Source organism: Equus asinus, chromosome 14 (genome assembly GCF_041296235.1).
Source record: "Equus asinus isolate D_3611 breed Donkey chromosome 14, EquAss-T2T_v2, whole genome shotgun sequence".
In the NCBI taxonomy this organism is placed as follows: Eukaryota; Metazoa; Chordata; class Mammalia; order Perissodactyla; family Equidae; genus Equus; species Equus asinus.
The window spans coordinates 20,142,050-20,160,611 of NC_091803.1; the positions used below are offsets into that span (position 1 = coordinate 20,142,050).

Consider the following 18,562-nt stretch of genomic DNA (forward strand, 5'->3'; position numbering starts at 1 on the left):
TACGTGTGTGTGTGTATTTTATAAGTGGAGACTGGAAGGACACATCCCAAAATGTTAACAGTGGCTGTATCTGGCTAGTGGGATTGCTAATTATTATTTTTTGCTTCTCTTTATTTTCTATCACAAAAATTTATAATTTTTTTAAATAAAATAACTAATAAAACTGACCTGGTCACAAGAAGTTTTCTATGTAAATTACCCTTTCAAATGGAGCCACGCATTAGGTTCTCTTGTATAATATTTCTGGCTCTTTCTAGCAATTACTAATCAGGTTACATGGCCTCAGGCTTTATGGGCGCTGGTTCTTCTTCTCCACCTTGGCAACTGTGATCTCCCAAAATATTCGCAGTGAACATTAGGTGAATACAGTAGTATAGTAACACCCTGGCTCCCACCGGCAGGATTCATTCAGTTGCAAGCTCAGGAGAGATGTCAAGTTCCCTTGTTCTTTCATTCATTCATTTATTCTGAGAGCGGAACAGCCAAACAGACTCAACTTGACCTCATGTGAGCTACTGGAGACGAGAGCTGTGGAAGACCCGAGCCTTACACCTACGGAGAAGACTGTCACACACGTTCCTGCAAACAGTGTCATCCCATTTTGTTCCCTTTATGTTTCCACAGCTAAACATGTCCGGGTCAGCCCAAAATGTTCTTTTTCAGATATATGAATGAGTTGGAGTTTTCTCTTTTTGTTTAATATAAATACTACATATGCAATGTAAACTATAAACATTCTTCACCATTTGCATCTTTCACTTAAAAATATTTCTTGAAGGGCCCGGCCAGATGGCGCAGCGGTTAAGCACGCACGTTCTGCTTCGACGGCCCAGGGTTCACCCGTTCGGATCCCGGGTGCGGACGTGGCATCATTTGGCAAGCCATGCTGTGATAGGCGTCCCACATATAAAAAGTAGAGGAAGATGGGCATGGATGTTAGCTCAGGGCCAGTCTTCCTCAGCAAAAAGAGGAGGATTGGCAGCAGATGTTAGCTCAGGGCTAATCTTCCTCAAAAAAAAAAAAAGATAAAAAATATTTCTTGGAGATGACATTCTAACAGTAAATACTTTATTCTGAACATAAGCAAGCATAAATACATTTCTAGAGGTAAAATGTGCATTTGAGATTTTGATAGACATTACTAAATTGCTCTCCATAAACGCCATTCCAATTTACTCTCCCCCTAGTGCCTGCTGTCTAGTACCCTCCCTAACCCAGCATGGTATCAAACTCTTGATCTTTGCCCAACCAATAGGCAACAAGTGATATCTCATTTTAGTTTTCATCTGCATTTTTATTGTGAGTGCAGAATATGCTTGAACAGGATTAAAGAGCCATTTTGCTAAAAGCCTGTTTACTGCTACCAAACACAATCTCTTTACAAAATGAGGACTGCCGACTCTCCAGAAAAAAAAAAAAAGAGCATGCAACAGCAGGCAGTATAAATCTGTTCTCAACCACTGCTGTGAAGCAGTTGACTGTGCCTTCCACCTATAACCTGAGCATTCCAAAGCCGCTTTCCGGACCACAGTGGAGAAATCACAGCGGAGACGGCAACCAATATGCGCATGCTTGCTGTACGCCAGGCACCAGGCTCCATAGACACTCATTTAATCCTCCTAACACTTTTAATCCATGAGGCTCTGAGAGGTTAAGTACCAGCCCAGACTCACACAGATTATAAGTGGCAGGGGAAGAACTGAACCCAGGTCTAAACGCCAATATCCATATTTTGTGCAGTACACCACACCGCCTCCTGCTATGCTGAGGTGTTTGAAGTCCACTGGCTTGCATTCTGCGATTTATTATGCTGAGGCTATCTTCTGACTTTAATCATGACCCTCGAAGCAGAAGTATAGTATAGTATTGCCTATCTGTGGAGCCCAAATATAGGCCTGGATAAGATTTCTCAGGATCCCAGCTCCCCTCAAGACTTGGGAAGACCTGCCAATGGAGACTCCACATTGAATTAACTTGTTTAATTATAGAAGATACCCAATTGTCAGTATCAGGAATCATGCAGAGACTTGAATATTATCAATAAAACAAAAAAGTGGGGCTGGCAATTGGCATATATATTGCAGGTCTGCACCATTTAGCTCAGCAAGGTGGCCCAGGGGATTTCTTGGGCGGCATGCTGATGGCTCCCCTTGGGAATGGATACCACAGAGCCCTACAGCAGTGTCTTGAGACAATCAAATTTGACAACTGCAAGTTCCAAATAAGAATTCCAGCCAATGAGGTTTCACTACTTCACATCAGAGCTCCTAACACAAATACGATATAGAGCAATTGGAAGAGGGCCTCTTGCCCAGAAGCTGGGTCGTGGTTAGAGATCAGTTCAGGCAATCCAGTCCCCTCCCACAGCATGAGGGGTAAAGAGTCAGTAAGAGGAAAAGGTGTCTTGGGAGCAGATACCTTTCACCGCATCCGTCAAAGCGCGCCCCAAGCAACCTGCCGCCATGCGTGCCGGGGCTGCCCAGGGTGCGGTCCAGGAAGGAGGGGCCTCAACCAGATAATTACAGAAATTGGGAATAAGCATTTAGAAACTTTTATAGCAATTTGGCAGAGTAATTTTATGTCTGTTGAATCTAATAGTAAAAAGAATTGGGGCTTGTAAAAAAATTTTATTAAAGCTATTAAAATGAAGAAGTGTTTTGACATGTGACAGTGCTCACAAGACAGGGTCGCAATTACTCAGAATAAGGAAGCCCAGACATTCTATCACACAACAAAGGGTCTCCAGGGGCCCCTGCATGGCCAGGAGGCGTGATGCAGGGTGCCTTCGCTGTGGCTCAGTGCCACCATCTGCCGCTATTGCTCCATAAAAGGCCTTTGGCAAAAGTTGAAACCACCACCAAGGCTACCATCACACAACTGTTACAATTGGAAGTCTTATTAAAAATGTGCAAAATGGCTTTTCTGGAGAAAAACTTTTATTCACTTTCTTAAGAGGGGGCTGAGAAAAAGCCTCTGAGAAAATAATTGAGAAATTATGTCACGTACTCCAGAAATCCGTATCCAAGACTGGGATAGCCAAGTTCCAGAGAGCTGTCAAGACTTCCCAAGGATATGCTGAGAGAAATAAGTTAGGAACAAAAAGATAAACATGTATGACTCCACTTATACGAGGTACCTACACTAGGTAAATTCACAGCAACAGAAAGTAGACAGAAGTTCCCCAGGGTGAGGGGGAGAGGAGAACGGGGAGTTGTTGTTTAACGGGTACAGAGTTTCTGTTTGGGATGACAAGTTTCTGGAAACAGATAGTGGTGATGTTGCACAACTCTGTGAATGTACTAAATGCCACTAAACTGTACACTTAAAAATGATTAAAACTGGAGCCGGCCTGGTGGCGTAGTGGTTAAGTTCATGCACTCCAGCCGCCTAGGATTCGCAGGTTCAGATCCCAGGTGGGGACCTAGTATCACTCTTCAAGCCACACTTTGGTAGCATCCCACACAAAACAGAGCAAGACTGGCACAGATGTTAGCTCAGCAACAATCTTCCTCGAGCAAAAAGAGGAAGATTGGCAACAGATGTTAGCTCAGGGCCAATCTTCCTCACAAAAAAAAAAAAGTTAAAATTCTAAGTTTCCTATATATTTTATCACAATAAATAAATAAGAATTCTTAATGTTTAGATTAAAAAAAAGAAAAGAAAATAGCTTCCAATAAAGTAACCTCTTTCTGAGGCCTGAGTGAACAGGAAAAATTAATTAATTAATTAATTAAAGCACAGTGGTCATTCCACCTGAATCCAGTTACTGTACTTGTGAACCAGAAATACACCCCTCTCTCTTAGGGAAAGACGAGGGAGTAAAACAACACATTATTCAAAAAAAAGAGGAGTCAAGAATTCCACGAGTACGGAAACTCCAGTGAGTCCCTGTGTCATGTGGCACTCTAATCATTCCCATCTTCTTGGAATTGTCCCCACTCCCATGTGAAATCTGCTTTCTCGACCACCGCCTGAGCTGCCTCAGCAGATCAGATTGGCTGGGGGAGTCTTCATGCGCAAACCTGCAAACACTCTGCACACAGTTGAGGAGGATATCCTTCCATAAAGATAAGTTCTATTTTTCATTGAAGATCTATAAGATTTCCCTGTTAGAATCTCCAAACAAGCTCTTGACAAATTCTTCTCCATAAGTTTCAGTGGTTTTATATTCTTCTGAAACTCCTAAATCTTTCTGCGTCCCTCCGGCTCTCTGTTAGAATAGATGTTCTCCAAGAATCCATTCACCAGCTTCCTCTCGTCTCTGTGTATTCTCTTGCATCTACCCTGTCAACTTCAGTAAGCCTAGTCTTTCTCGCTATGATTCTGACCTTTTTCTCCTCAGCCTCAAGTCTGCATTTTGACTGCCTACTGCACAACTCCACAAGGATGTCCCACAAGCACTTCAGGCTTGGTATGATAAACATTTATCTTCTTACCTCCTAAATCTGATCCTCTTCCTGCATTACGCACTTCCACAAATGGCACCACCTCCATCCTCCCAGCAACCCAAGCATGGAAGCTCCTTGACTTCTGTGATATCCCTCTACATTATTCCTCTGCCTTCTGGTTTTCCTTCCTTCAATCCATCTGGCACATTCCCTGATTAGATTACTCCTCAGTCCATCTGCAGTTTCAGAAACCAGTGCCTAGTTGATCATTCTCTGCCAGCACTAGAAAGTTCCAAGGACCTCAGATCACCACAAACCAGAGACTAGTGAAAACACAGGTAAAGGAAGCTGGAACTTGCCTGGAATTCAATAATAGGCACCCAGAAGCTGGAGATGCCCCACCTTTCTGCCAAACCTTAAGATGTTACCCCTATTGTTTAGAGGGGCAGTGGCAATTACAATACATTGTCCCAGCATTATGAAATGGAGGTCAGCACCCCATCAGAAAAAGCTGGAGGAGCTGGAGACTTTGCAGGATAGGATGGAGGCAGCTATTCAATCTCTTGTCAACTGAGCATCATTTATGTGCCAAGCAATGTACTAGGAAGCTAGAGATACAAAGAACCAAGCCACGTCCTTCAAGGAATTCCCAATCCAAGGAAGGGCCACAAAAATGCAACACAGGATGATCTTTCTTCACTAGAGACATACACAGGACACCAGCGGGCAGAGGGACGAGTCCCCAATAATGTCAGGAGCTTGGGTGGAGCGGTAGAGATTGTGGAAGAGTTCACAGAGGCTGCTACCTCTGAGGTTTGAGCTGGGATTTTAAGGATAAGAAAGGAAAGAACCTTCCAGGAAGAGGAACCACACGTGCAGAGTGAGGACATAAGGACACATGGGTTTTTAGGAAATAGCTAGTGTTACAGCATGGCCATGAAGGGCAGTGGCAGGAAATGACACTAGAGAGACATTTGGGTTCAGGATCACACAGAACTTTGTACAGCAAGCTAACCCAGACCCTTGACCTTCTCCTGTGACCCAAGAAGCAAGGATTAAAAATCACAGTTAGCTCCTAGAGGTGGCTGTGAACTTGCCTTTCATCTGGTCCAGCCCTCTCATTTCATAAGCCAGGAGGGGAATCACAGAGGAAGCAACTTGCCCAGGGCCTTCCGACAATCCCCACACTCTACACTTTCTCATGCAATAAAAACCCCACACACAGAGTCTCCGCTAAGAGCTAACCGTGGAAAATAGACTCGCTGACATGAGGGGAGTGAGGATGCGGCAAGGCACCTGCTGCAGGGCACTCCTCTTGAAAGCAAGCCTGAAGGAAGAAATCGTCATTCTTGCAGAAAGAATAGATTGCACACAGACTTAATGAGGAAAAATAAACACCTTTCAAAGGCAAGCCTAACACTCCCTGTGAGTCATCCCAAGCCAAATGTGCCAAACCTCAGAACGTGCTAGCAGCACTCAAGGTCCTAATAGGCCTAACCAGCTGTAAGACAAACAATTAGCCTCAGTCATAGCCAAGAACAAATGGTCAGATACAAGCATACAACCTCGAATCTCAAAATGCGAAAGGGTCACTTTACTCTTTTTTGTTTGTTTTTATGATTGTTTCGGGGCAACAAAAGGGGTTCTGAGGACATCATGAGGGTTTGCAGATACAAGGAGCTTATACTAATTAGATAGAGACAGTGCAGGTGTAATCACGCACAAACTTTGGATCTAGAAGGAGCAAGGTTTAAATGACAGCTCATCCACTTAGTATGACTTTGAGCTGATTTCTTACCTCTCTCAGCTGCTCTAAGTTGCCTGGCAAGCTGCCAGGCATTAAGTAGGCACTCAGATATTCATGGGCCCCATTTCCACGTGTCAGGCCCCTGTGGGAGAGCGTTTGCAAAACCAGTCACAGTAATTCCCCTTTCTGTATCTATGCCCCTTCCCACACTAACCCTGGGCTTACCAGGTGACTTATTTTGGCAAATGACAGATGGAAAATGAGACATAAGCAGAAATCTGAAAAATGTTTGTGCATTGGAGTTTTCCCTCTTTTGTAACTCTTGGGGATCTTTTGACCACCACCCTATGAACAAGCCTGGGCTAGCCTGCAGGATGATGAGATACGTGTGACTGAATCATTTTATTGCCCCAGCTCACATCAAGCCAACCACCAGACATGTGGCAGTGGCCAGCATGGATCATCCAGCCTCAGCTGGCCACCCACTCCAGAAGAACTACCCAGCCAAACACAAATCATGAGAAGTAACAGATGCTTGTTGTTTTAAGTCTCTGAGTTTGGAATGACTTGTTATGCAGCGAGAGCTGACTCCTTGAGCGGTAGGAGTCCCACGGCTTATGGCCTCAGGTCTCCCCTTACACAACAGGGGAGATCAATATGTTAACATCAAAATGATGAATCTCAAAGCTGTAGAAAGTTCTCTCTTGCCTATCGAAATTTCATCAAATATCTTTTAGGTACCTCAAGTCAAGAGCCAACGGTAAACTTACTATATTCCCTACAAAACAAAACAAAATTTTCCTCTTGTTGCTCTGTTCCCAGGAAGTGAAACAGGAAGACTGCTCTTGTCTCTGCCCTCCTCTCATCTTCTATATCCAGTCACCAGGTTCTGTCAACTCAACCTCTTACACGCCTACTGGCTTCCCTTCCTCTTTATCCTCACTATTCCTACCCCATGGAAATCTCTTACCCAAACTACTGCAATGGCCCCTACACAATTTCCTGCCTTCAGAATGTCCCCCACCAGGGCAGCCTCCACCTGAGCCTGCTACTCCTCTGCTGGAAGTTCTCGGAAATGTCCCTGTTGTTTGTGGGATGATGTTCAAATGCGCTCATCTCTCACGTAAGTCCTTCCCGAGCTGACCTCCTCTTCACTGCTATTTCCAACATCTACCATATCTCATACCACACTTAGAGTTCCCTCAGCATACCAGGCTGCTGCACGCCTCCAGGCCTTTGTCTGTGTAGTCCGCACAGACATGGCATATCTGTCCTCTTTGCTCTCTTTTTGAATTTCTACTCACCATCAGATTGAACTCAGAAGTCACATCTCATGTATAAAGCACCCTCCGATGCCTCCCCCAAAAGAAGTTAGTCTCTTCCTCCCTGCTATCACTGTGCTCGGTCCATTCCGTATTGTTGCAGGGATCACACTCCAGTACAAAGGTCTGTCAATACTCTCCCTCGCCCACCTCCCAAAGCCTTTCTGCAACCTCCCTTATAGCAGCATCTGGAACCATATCCAGGATGCAATAAGCATTCAGAAAGAAGTCTGTCCAATAAATGAAATCTTAGCATCCTTCTCCTTTCCCTTACAATAAGCTAGCTTCATGGGCCTGTCATTAATAACTTCTTAATGCAGAGAAGCTCATTTTGCAAAATTTTGAACAAAATTGCTAACAAAACAAGGTTATAAAATCTTCAGATTTAAGATTTCCGTTTGGGGTGAACCCTTTTTGATATTAGTAGCCCCTGCTGAGTTGTAATTATGTTGCCTGGCTCTATGAGGGAATGTATATCTTTGGCCCAAAAGAACAAGTTCTAAGAATAAAGAGTTTGATGACTCCCATAGAAAATCTTACATTCTGAGGAAAGTTCTGGTCAAAGAGAGGAGTAAGAGCCATGAAGGCAAGCAGTAGATTGCAGGTTCGGAAAATACAATAAAACTCTGGAAGCGCTATGTGAAATAGCCTGAATCCCTTCCCCAGCAGGGTGATCTCCTGCCAGAGCACAAGCATCAGAGTAAGAAGACTGAATTCAAGGCTCGGCTGCTACACACTTCTGTGTCCACCAGCAAGGCTTATAACTTCCCTTTTCTCACCTGTACAATGAATGGGTTGGGCCAAATTATTTCAAAATCCTATTAAGTTCTATAATTCGATGAGTCTGAGTCTATGACAATGATTCCTACCCCTGCCTGTGTATCAATATCACTTGCGAAGCTTTATAAATCCACAGCTTCCCAGGCCTCTGTCTCAGAGACTGTGATTCCACCTATTTGAAGAAAAGTCTGGGAATTTTGTAGTTTTAGAAAACTCCAGCAGGTGATTCTGATGCAAAGCCAAGTTTGGGAGCTGAGCCACCATATAGAAACTTCACCTGCTATCATTTGTCAGCTACATCTACCACCTACAGAATAATGTTTTCCAATGGGAATATAGCTCCGATTTCATAATAATGGTTAAAGGGAATACAGGATTCACTTTACATAAACTCACCTTAGGGGCACTTTCCTGGAACACATCTATTGCTCAAACATGGACATTACCTGTAGCGTTTTGTATTTCAACATCTGTATTATTACCATTTTAAGCATGTGATTTGGTATAATCTTGAGCAAAATACTTATCGTATAAATCCATCTTAGATTTTTTTAGTGAAAAAATAATTTTTTTTATATAAATATTTACTGCCACCACCCAGGGACATACCTATGCCACAGAGTAAGATACACATCTGTGGCATAAACGAATAGCAGGATGAAAATGTACCAGCTACGCGTAGCTATCCACTGCAGCTGTCTGCCCACTCTCAATGTTTTTCTTCCTAGCAGGACCTATTCATTTCCAGGCAATGAACCATGATGAGTCTAAGTTAATTATGACAATCCTATTTCCCTTGGCAAGACACCAATCTTTGCAGGCCCTGTTGCAGCCAGGGAGAGCCATGTGACCTAGTGCTGGGCCATGAGTTGTGAGAGCCAGTCTGTTGGCGGACTTCTGGGAAATATGTTTTTCCTCCTTGATAAAGGAAGGATCCTTTTTGTCACCCAGATCCCTGCTTCCTTCCTTGAAAGTGAAGGGTTCCAGCAGCCCTCTGGTGACCACGAGGCATTAAGCATGAGGCCCCAGTGTCCACACTCAGAGATGACAGAGTGACAGAGTGGAAAATGAGAAAGAGCCTAGACCTTGATGGCATTAGGAAGTTGCTGTTCCTAACAGCAGATCTCTTGTTATTGAATTAAAAATTAATTTCTTCAGTCACACTAGCCACATTTTTTAAATCTATGAGGGACTCTGAGCAAACAGCAAATGAACTCCTAACAGCAGAACTCTTGTTACATGAAACAAGTAAGTATCTTTGTTCTTTCAAGCCACTGTAAGCCTTATTTTCTGTTACTCAAAGACAAGCTTACATCCTAACCAACTCAGTTTCTAGTCAGAGTTAAGTATAATCTGCAGGAGGCAACCAGGCATCTTTGGGGTCAGAGTTCCACGCCATTAGGTAGGGAGAGAGCTGTCACCGGGGAAAAGGCATTTCAGTAACTGCAGGAAGGATGAGAGAAAGATGGGAGGAAGGGGGTAGAGACAGCTTTTGCAGAGAAATCTTGAAAATGAGAGACAGGAATGAAAGGCTTCAAGTTTATCATCTGACACTCTAGTAGGGGGGTCTTTACAATGGAAATGTATAAGGATTTTTTTTTTCAAAACTCTAAATCAAAAAATTGCAGAAATGGGAGCCGGCCCCATGGCCGAGTAAAGTTCTGTGCACTCCACTTCAGCAGCCCAGGTTCACAGGTTTGGATCCCAGGCATGGACCTACCCCACTCATTGGCCATGCTGTAGAGGCATCTCACGTACAAAGTAGAGGAAGACTGGCACAGATGTTAGCTCAGGGTGAATCTTCCTCAAGCAAAAAAAGGGGAGGATTGGCAATGGATGTTAGCTCATGGCGAATCTTCCTCAGGAAAAAAAAAACAACTTCAGAAGTCACTGAACCCTGCTTCACACATCCAACCACTTTCATTGCTCTTATTCATTCCTCACCCAGAAGGCTCTGTCTTTGATTATGGGTCCTGCCCAATGGTTCCATCCAAGAGGATGCTTCATTTCAGGTCATATGAATTCATCTTGGCACCAACGCTGGCTCCTGGTCACTGGAGCCTGGGCCCTTTTGACTTCACTGGTGCACACTACATGTAAGCCTATGGAGGCCCCTGGGATTCTGAAAGCCATGTTACAATAAGATTCTCACATTTGGAACTGGTTTCTGGAAAACACTGAGAAATGCAACACATCCTCTATTTCCTCTCTCTCTTGCTCTCATTCTCTCTCTAATACTTAAGGAAATTTTTAAAAACCCATTGGTGTATAGCACATTGGCACATCAAAGTCCCCAAAGGAAAATATTTGAATTTCTCCAATCTATTTTCCTCTCCTGTTCTTTATGCTTCTCAATGTGAAGAAAGGTAGAGCTTACATTTTATGTCAACACAAAAGGCCTCCGTTTGTGTGCATTACTTATTAAAGTATTCAGCGATTCAATGTCAAGGTATGTATTATACATACTTTTTTTTATAGGCCATTATCAGCTTTCTTACAACACTATTATTCTTCAGCCCAGCTAATGCTTCTGTCAAAGATCTAGCAACAAGCACGGAAAATGTCAAACAGTGGGGAAGAAACCTAGCTGTTTCCACAACGGCACAAAAAGCCCAAGTTGTCTTATATGGAAAAGCAGTGTAATTCCTCCATGACCGCCAACGGATGTTTTATCAGGGGATAGAGTAGTGGGATGGTTTATTTGTTTTCCTCTGAACACCTGAGTCCACCTCCTCTGAATAAGTTTCCTTTCTTCTCTTGCCAATATCCTTAATAGAACAGAGCCTATGTTTTTATCTTTTCACCCTCTCCCAGGAGGTATCTGGCTGGGAACGTGACAGAAATCAGCCCAGAGAGTCAGTCCTGTTCTGTCTGCAGAGCAGTGTGATCAGATTTAAGGAGCACTAAAAGACTCCTCTGGAGAAAAATATTTTCCCAACCTGCTTACCAGGGTGCCTGAAATTACAGCCCTTCTGCTCTAAGGCATTGAGAGCCTCCATTAAAATGCAAATATGTTAGGTGAGTTATTTTATCAAACTATCACATCTTAGCTTGAATTAGTTTATGGCTTAATTCAAAATCCTGAAATGATGGCACACAGGGCCATTAAGTTTGGATGTGAGCAAAGATGATACAGAGGTTTAGAGTTTAAAATGTGTTGCCTAAGGAGCAGTCTTGGGTAGTAGGGCAAAGTAGGAGAACAGAATATTCTCTAATGTCACCAAAGTGAGTCCAGAGTTAATACTCACAGGCAGATGTCCTCAACAATCCTGGCTGAGCAACAGCCTAGTCCATGTGGTCCATCCTCACACTTCAAAATAAACTAAAAGAACCATCATTGTGCATATGGCTTCTTCTCTCCCACTTGAATTGGCATCCTCGGTTGGATTACTTACCATTTCTTCCCTGTCTGAGCACGCTCAGGACTCTTGCCCACTCCCTCCCCAGCAGTTTCAGAGGCTGCACAGAGCCTACGGTAGACACTACCAGGACTCTCCAACATCTCCATTTCTCCTCCCCTCCCACTCCCTTGAAGTTGGTCATGACCATTTGACTGACTTTGGGCAATGAAATGTAAGCAAAGTGGTATCAAGTCCAGGAAGAAGGGTTGGCTCCTGATTCTCCATGTTCCCTTCCTCTGCCATGGTGAACTTGAGTAAAGATGCTTCAAGATCAAAGCAGCCAAGAAAGCTGGACACAGAGAGCAGCTACCTGGAAAGATGCTCAGACCTGCAGACAACCATAATTGAGTGAAAATAAACTTCTGTTATGTTAGATCACGATAGTTTATCATTTCAGCACAACCTAGCCTATGCTGGCTGATTCATACGCCATAAATAGCACCTCAGGGAATCTCACCAGGCCCTCTCTATTACCACACACTCATCATTCAACAAATATTTATTGAGCACCTACTATGTGCCAGATGATATTATAGGTATCAGGGATTTAGTGGTAACAGTAAAGACAGAGTCCCTGGATTCATGGAGGTTACATTCTAGTCAATGATGAAAGGCTATAAATAAGTTTATTAGTTAGGAATAGGTTTGGCTGAGTATAGCAGAAAACCCAAATAACATCAACTTAAGCAAATTAGAGGTCTAATTTCTCTCACATAAAATAAGTCTGGGGGTTGGCATTCCAAGACTCACAGGGTAGCTCTACAATGTCATTGGGAACCCACACTCCTCCTATCTTTCTGATCCACCCTTCTTAGCACATGGCTTCCATCTTCCAGAGCACTTCATATTCCAAAATGGCTGCCATTGCTCCATTCATTTTATCCACATTCTAGCAGGAAGAAAGAGAAAAGGGGAAAGGTAAGAGGGGGTGCCTCCCAACTGAGTCAGGCCCCCTTAAAGAGCTTTCTTGAAAGCTGTAGCCCACAGGTAATGTGTACAACTCATTGTCTACTCCTACCTTCAAGGGAGGCTGGGAGGGAAATATAATCCCAGCTGGATATATTTTTATCACAAAGAAAATAGTGTTCTCTTAGTAAAGAAAAGAGGAGAATAGGTATTGAGCAGGCATTTAACAGTCTCTGGATTAATAAGGATAAGGATTTTAGCTGGTGATAAGTATTTTGAAGGAAAAAACTGTGATTAAAAAATGGAGAGGGAATAACTTTACCCAGGGCAGGGAGAAAAGGGCCTTTCTAAACAAGTGGCATTGGAGTGGTGAGAAAAAGTTCTCCATGGGAGTGTCTAGGGAAGTGAACCCAGGGAGAGGGAACAATGATCGCCAATGATCACTGCAGTACCAAGGAAGTGGAAGCCCCCAGTGAGTGGAGTGAAGTGAGTAAGGTGGAACGTGATGGGAGATGAGTGCAGAGAGGCAGAGAGAGACTCGGTCAGGAAGGAATGGGTGAATTTCAATCCAAGTGTGATGGGAAGCAGGTGGGGGTACTCGGAGGTAAGCAGGGAGTGACATCATCTGATTAATCCTTAGTTCTGTCATTCTGGATACTTTTGGGAACTGGTTTGTAGGGGGATAAGAATGGTGACCACTCAGGAAGCCAATTCAGACATCCAGACAGGCAATAACGGCACTGCACTGGACGTGTAGTAGCATGGATGGGCAGTGCTAAGGATGCAGCTGCGATCAGCCGTCATGAATTTTTGCAGCTGCCATCAGCAATCGTGAATGTTTGGTAAACCACATTGGCCTTGATGGCTAACTTTTTCTACGTTTGGCTGCTCATCTACGGGCTCAGAGAAAGCTCAGAGAAAGTTGGGTTTTTCCAGAATTGCAGTCTTGCTGGGAGAGTATGACTAGTGGTGGCCGAGGAGAGGCTGGGGAGGAAGGTTGTTGAGACGAGTCACTGAAATGAGGGACATTGGACTCTAAGCAGGGTGAGGAGGGAAATGATATAAGGCAAAGGCTGAGGGTGCAAAGCCCCTCCCCAGAGTCGGCCACTTCTTGTTTCCCTCCTGTGGCTAACGGCTTCTGCCCCTCTGCCTAGCTTCTGCAGAAGGACACATGGCTGGACTGTCTGTCTGACACCTGGTGACCAATACCACCTGGGTCCCATCTCTCAGATCACCCTGGTTGGTCCTGCCCAGCCCACACTCAACCCAAGTGTTGGGCTCGCAAGGTATCTAGGAAGAAAGAGCAAACACTCCTTATGCAGTCCAGTGGTCAAGCATAGGGCTGAATGTAGGCTGTGGGTTCAAATCCAAGCTCTGCTACCTTCCAACTGTGTCACTGTGAACAATACTTAACTTTTTTGTGCCTCAATTTCTTCATCTGTAAAATGAGGTATTAACAAGACCTACCTCATGGGGCTATTGTGAAGATCAAAGAAATTAATGAAAAGCACTCAGAAGAGTCCATAGCACACAGTCAAGCTTTCGATTAAAGTTATCCAATGTTATCATTTATCATCATCCCACATTACTCCGATCGAATCTCACGCCTTAAGACCTCCCCTCCACACCCCAGCCTTCATTTATCTACTTTCTCTAACTTATTTTATACTTACTATTCACAACACATAATCTCCACCTTACAACATGCTGTCTTGCTCTCTAACTGTTGGTATCACACAGTTTGGCACTTGAATCCACGCTAATTGCTGTGTGCTAATAAATAAAATCATGCCTTGCTCTGATTCTTTGTGTACATGCCGTAGCTCTTCTCTCCAGCTATAGTCGGAGATTCCTGTAGGCCAACCATATCTTCTCTCCCACCTCCACAGTAGATAGTGCAGTGCTAGCCAGGTAATGCGGACACACTAAGTACTTAGTCCTGAAGGAGGGCCTTTCCAGTGGAGACTGCAGAAATCCTGTGCATTAGGGAAGCGAATGGAAGAGGGAGAACGCTTCAGAACTGGAACTGACGTATAAATCTCTAGTTAAGCCAACCGTTCCATGGGCAGGGCCTAGGCTATCCTGGGGGGTAAGTTATCATGCTTTATATTCTTAAAAGTCTCCAAAATACTAAAAGAAATAGTCTTATTTATTCAAGATTAAAAACTACAACTTTAGGTTGATCGCCAGGCCTCCTGGGCCAGCTGGGGTAACTGGCTCTCAAAACAATTCAGCTCTTCAAGATCATTAGCCCAGGGCGTTCCCCACCAGAGGGAGAAAAACTCTAGGCAGAACTCGTGGGCCTGCTGAGAAGCTGCGCTGCACTGAGCCACTCCGTAGCTTTGGGGCTGGCTGAGCTGCAGAAACAGCCACACGCAGCACCACAGAGAATGCGACGCCGAGCAGCATGGTCTGCCCATCATATGGCATCTCCACACGTCCTTTTAATACAGCTAGTACGACTGAGGGGCACAGGGGAGTCGGTGAGGAATCAGAATCTGTAGGCAGAATTCAAACCACAGCTCTGCCGCTCGCCAGCTGTATGACTTTGAGTTATTTTAACCTCTCTGTGCCTCCAAAGTGGTGGCTATAACAATCCCAGTGCTACACTTTTTATGGAAATGAAAAGGTTTTAAATTATTATAGTGCTCAAGACAATGCCTGGTTGTAAGCATTATGCAAGTGTTTGTTAAATAGTTTTTAATTTTAGTTATTCACATGTGTGTGTATATATTTTGAGCATTTCTAGGAAACATCTAGGAATGGGAAGATAAAGATGAATGAGATTCAGTCCTTTCCTTTCAGGAACTCACAGTTTCTTTTAATAGATAGACTGGTTGAGAAGCTCTAGTAGAGGGATTGGCAAAGTGAGGGGGGAAGGTAGGAGGGGGAGTGAGCAACACTGCCCCGGGGAGCAGGAAAGGCTCCACAGAGCTGGCATCTGTAACTGAGTAGGATTCAAGGTGCAAGGGAAGCCTTTACAGTAGTGGTTCTCAACCGGACCTTGCATTTGAATCCCCTGGAAGGCTGTTAAAACCCAGATTCCCAAGCCCCACCCCCACAGTTACTGATTCAGAAGGTCTGGGTGGGATCTGAGAATCTGCATTTCTAATAAGTTCCCACATAATGCTGATGTTGGTCCAGACACCCACTTTGAGAACCACTGCCTTCCAGAATCAGAGAGAAGCATGTGCATAGATGCAGGAATGTGAAAGACCTGGTCTTCTCAGGGGAGGGAAAGTCGTCTGGCCTGATTGGATCAGAGAGTAGTGATGGAAAATGGCAAAAGATGAGATGGGAAAAGGAGGCAGGAGCTGATCTCAAAGCAAAGAAGTTTAGGGGCAAATCCTGTACACTTGGAGGAGCTTTGGGAGTTTGTGGCCTTGAGGAACACAATCAGTTTGTATTTCCAAAACTATCACATTGGCATTAATCTGGAGAATGGACTGAAACAGAGGGAGACCAGAGGACGGGAGAACAGTTAGAAGAGGCCGGAGGAGAAGTGATGAGGCCAGAGCTGGCGCAGGGGCAGTGAGACAAGAAGAAAGAAACAGAGAAATCTTAGGGCACGGAACTGAACAGATGCACAGAAGTCTGTATAGGATGTGAGGGAGACAGAAGGATTAAGGGTTACTCCAAGCTGGCCAGCTCTGATGCCGGGATAGAGGAGGTCCTATCAACTGAGAGAGGAATGTAGGGGATCAAAGAGATCTGGGGAGAAGAGAATATCATAAATTCAATTTACAAGGATTCTGAAGCATCTATTATGCTCATTAGGCAACTAGAAATCCAGGTCTGGAGTTGAGCAAAGAAGTCAGAAGTAGAGACAAAGAGTTGGGCAGCCCTGTACACAAGTCCAGGTTAGAATAAAGGCTGTGAGTAAGTTGACCAAAGGAGAGAATTGACTGAAGAAAGATCCAGGACAGAAACCTGACTTACCTGTTTAAAATGGGCTCAACAATCAAAACAAGAAGGGAGACAGGGAGAATGAGAAAGGCATGCAGAAGCTAAGGCCCAGCAGGACCTAGCAAAGATTTTACAGCGTCCTAGTCTAGTGCTGTCATCTTTCTAGCATCACAAACCCTTCCAACCCCACCCACGTTGAAGAGAAGGTGTCAGTGCTGGTCATTGTCTGTTCTCAGGTCCGTTGGCTGCCCTGCCCTGTTCAGCTCCTATCACAGGGGCCCGACCCCTGCAAATTACATTTCTCAGGCTCCTTTGCCAACTGGCTTCTGGTTAACTTCTGCCAAAGAGAGGCATTGGCAGGAGATTGGGAGGAGGACGATAGTAAAGGCCAGGTTATTTCTCCCCTTTTTCCTTCTCCACACCATGACCCATCTCTGCCTTCTGTGGCTTCTCATCAGACCTGTACTTCCTGTTCCCCCCAGGTACCCAGCTCCTGGGGTCTAGGAACAGTCCCACCTTCTCGGGTCCCTGCAGCTATGTGTGCGTGAGGAGGAGCAGCTTGCTGCTGTTGCTCATCTCTGCATTGACTCACCAACCCGTTTGGCTTTTCAGCTCTTCCAACACATGACAACTAGTTCCTGTATGAATTCCCTCTATTGAACTGGCTGCTGTGGGCTCTGTTGTCCTTGCTGGTCCCTGATTGATAAATACATAATGATAATACATCAGTTTCTCTACCCATAACTTGTTTCAGGCTGCAGAATCCTATTCAGGCTGGAATTATCCACACTGATATTAACAAAGCCTTCTATTTAAAAGTTAAGGAGAAAAGTAATTTGAAAAGAGGCAGTAAATGAAGATAAAAGCTGAAATAAATAAATTGTAAAGCATAAAGCTGTAGAATGATAAATTAGTTCAAATGCTGTTTTTTTGATAAGACTCCTAAAATAAATAAACCTCCGACAAACATGATTAAGGGGACATTTTTAATTAGAAATGAGAAAGGAGATAGGAAAAAATATAGAAAATAGATGTTTTTCTCCAAATCCAACGAGAATGTTATGTACACTTGTAGGCTAATAAACCGAATTCCTCTCTGAAATGAATAATTTCTAGAAAGATATAGATTGCTTAAAAAAAACTCAAGAAATGTAAATCTAAACAGAATAGTAACCAAAGAAGAAATTGAGATAATTACCCGATAACCAAAAACATGCAGCTGGTCCCAAAGTTTCCACCAGAACAATTTTCATACTTTTAAGAAACAGATGATTTCGATGTTGTATAAAACATCCAAAGTGCAAACAGAGATAAGAGTACCTTTATGTCCATTAGGCAAGCATGATCTTCTTCCTAAAGCCTGATAAAGATAAAATACACAAAAGGAAAATTACAGTCACACATCATAAGTGAATGTGGATAAGAAAGGCTTACATAAAATCCTCATCTCTAAAAATGAACTTGTTTTACTGTACTGCTTCAGATCTTTAGAGGGAAGATAAGTTTTTTTTGTAACAGCTTTACTGAGATATAATTCTTATACCATAAAAAATATGGAACACTTTACGAATGTGTGTGTCATCCTGGCACAGGGGCCAGGCTAACCTTCTCTATATCGTTTCAATTTTAGTATATGGCTGCTAAAGACACACGAGGGATGATAACTTTATAGGTTAAGTTGAAAGAAATTACAAGGGATGCACAGCTTGTACATTACAGAAGCAAATAACCATTTGATAAAATTAGTATAATTCATATCAAAGGGAAAATATCATCTGGAGTAAACATTCACAGCAAATATTAAAAAGGGGTCATTTCTATGTTATGTAAAGAGCTTATACATATTGATACCATTTAGTCCCCACTATGTAAATCGGCAAAGAACTTAAGAAGACAACTCATGAAAACAGAGATACTATTAGTAAAGAAGCATGTGGGGAAATGTTCAACTTTACTTGTAATCTAAGAAATGGCCACTCAAATAAAGTTGTGGCATCTTACACCAACTACTTTAGAGGAATTTTATAAATTAACCAGTCTTGCAACACTATGGTAAAACTAGTCCCCACATACACTGTTGGTAGCCATATAAACCAGTATTATTTCTTGGCA

General features: G+C 43.5%; 1 long non-coding RNA gene and 1 pseudogene across 1 annotated transcript in view; both read right to left on the reverse strand.

Annotated features, from left to right (window-relative positions):
- The window catches only part of LOC123277014 (uncharacterized), a 47,532-nt gene that overhangs the window by 5,833 nt on the left and 23,137 nt on the right, over positions 1-18,562 (reverse strand). The window contains exon 2 of the long non-coding RNA XR_006513659.2: positions 17,771-17,810. This is a non-coding gene — a long non-coding RNA (uncharacterized lncRNA). The remainder of the gene's footprint in view (positions 1-17,770; positions 17,811-18,562) is intronic.
- On the reverse strand, positions 17,998-18,098 carry LOC123277064 (U6 spliceosomal RNA; annotated as a pseudogene).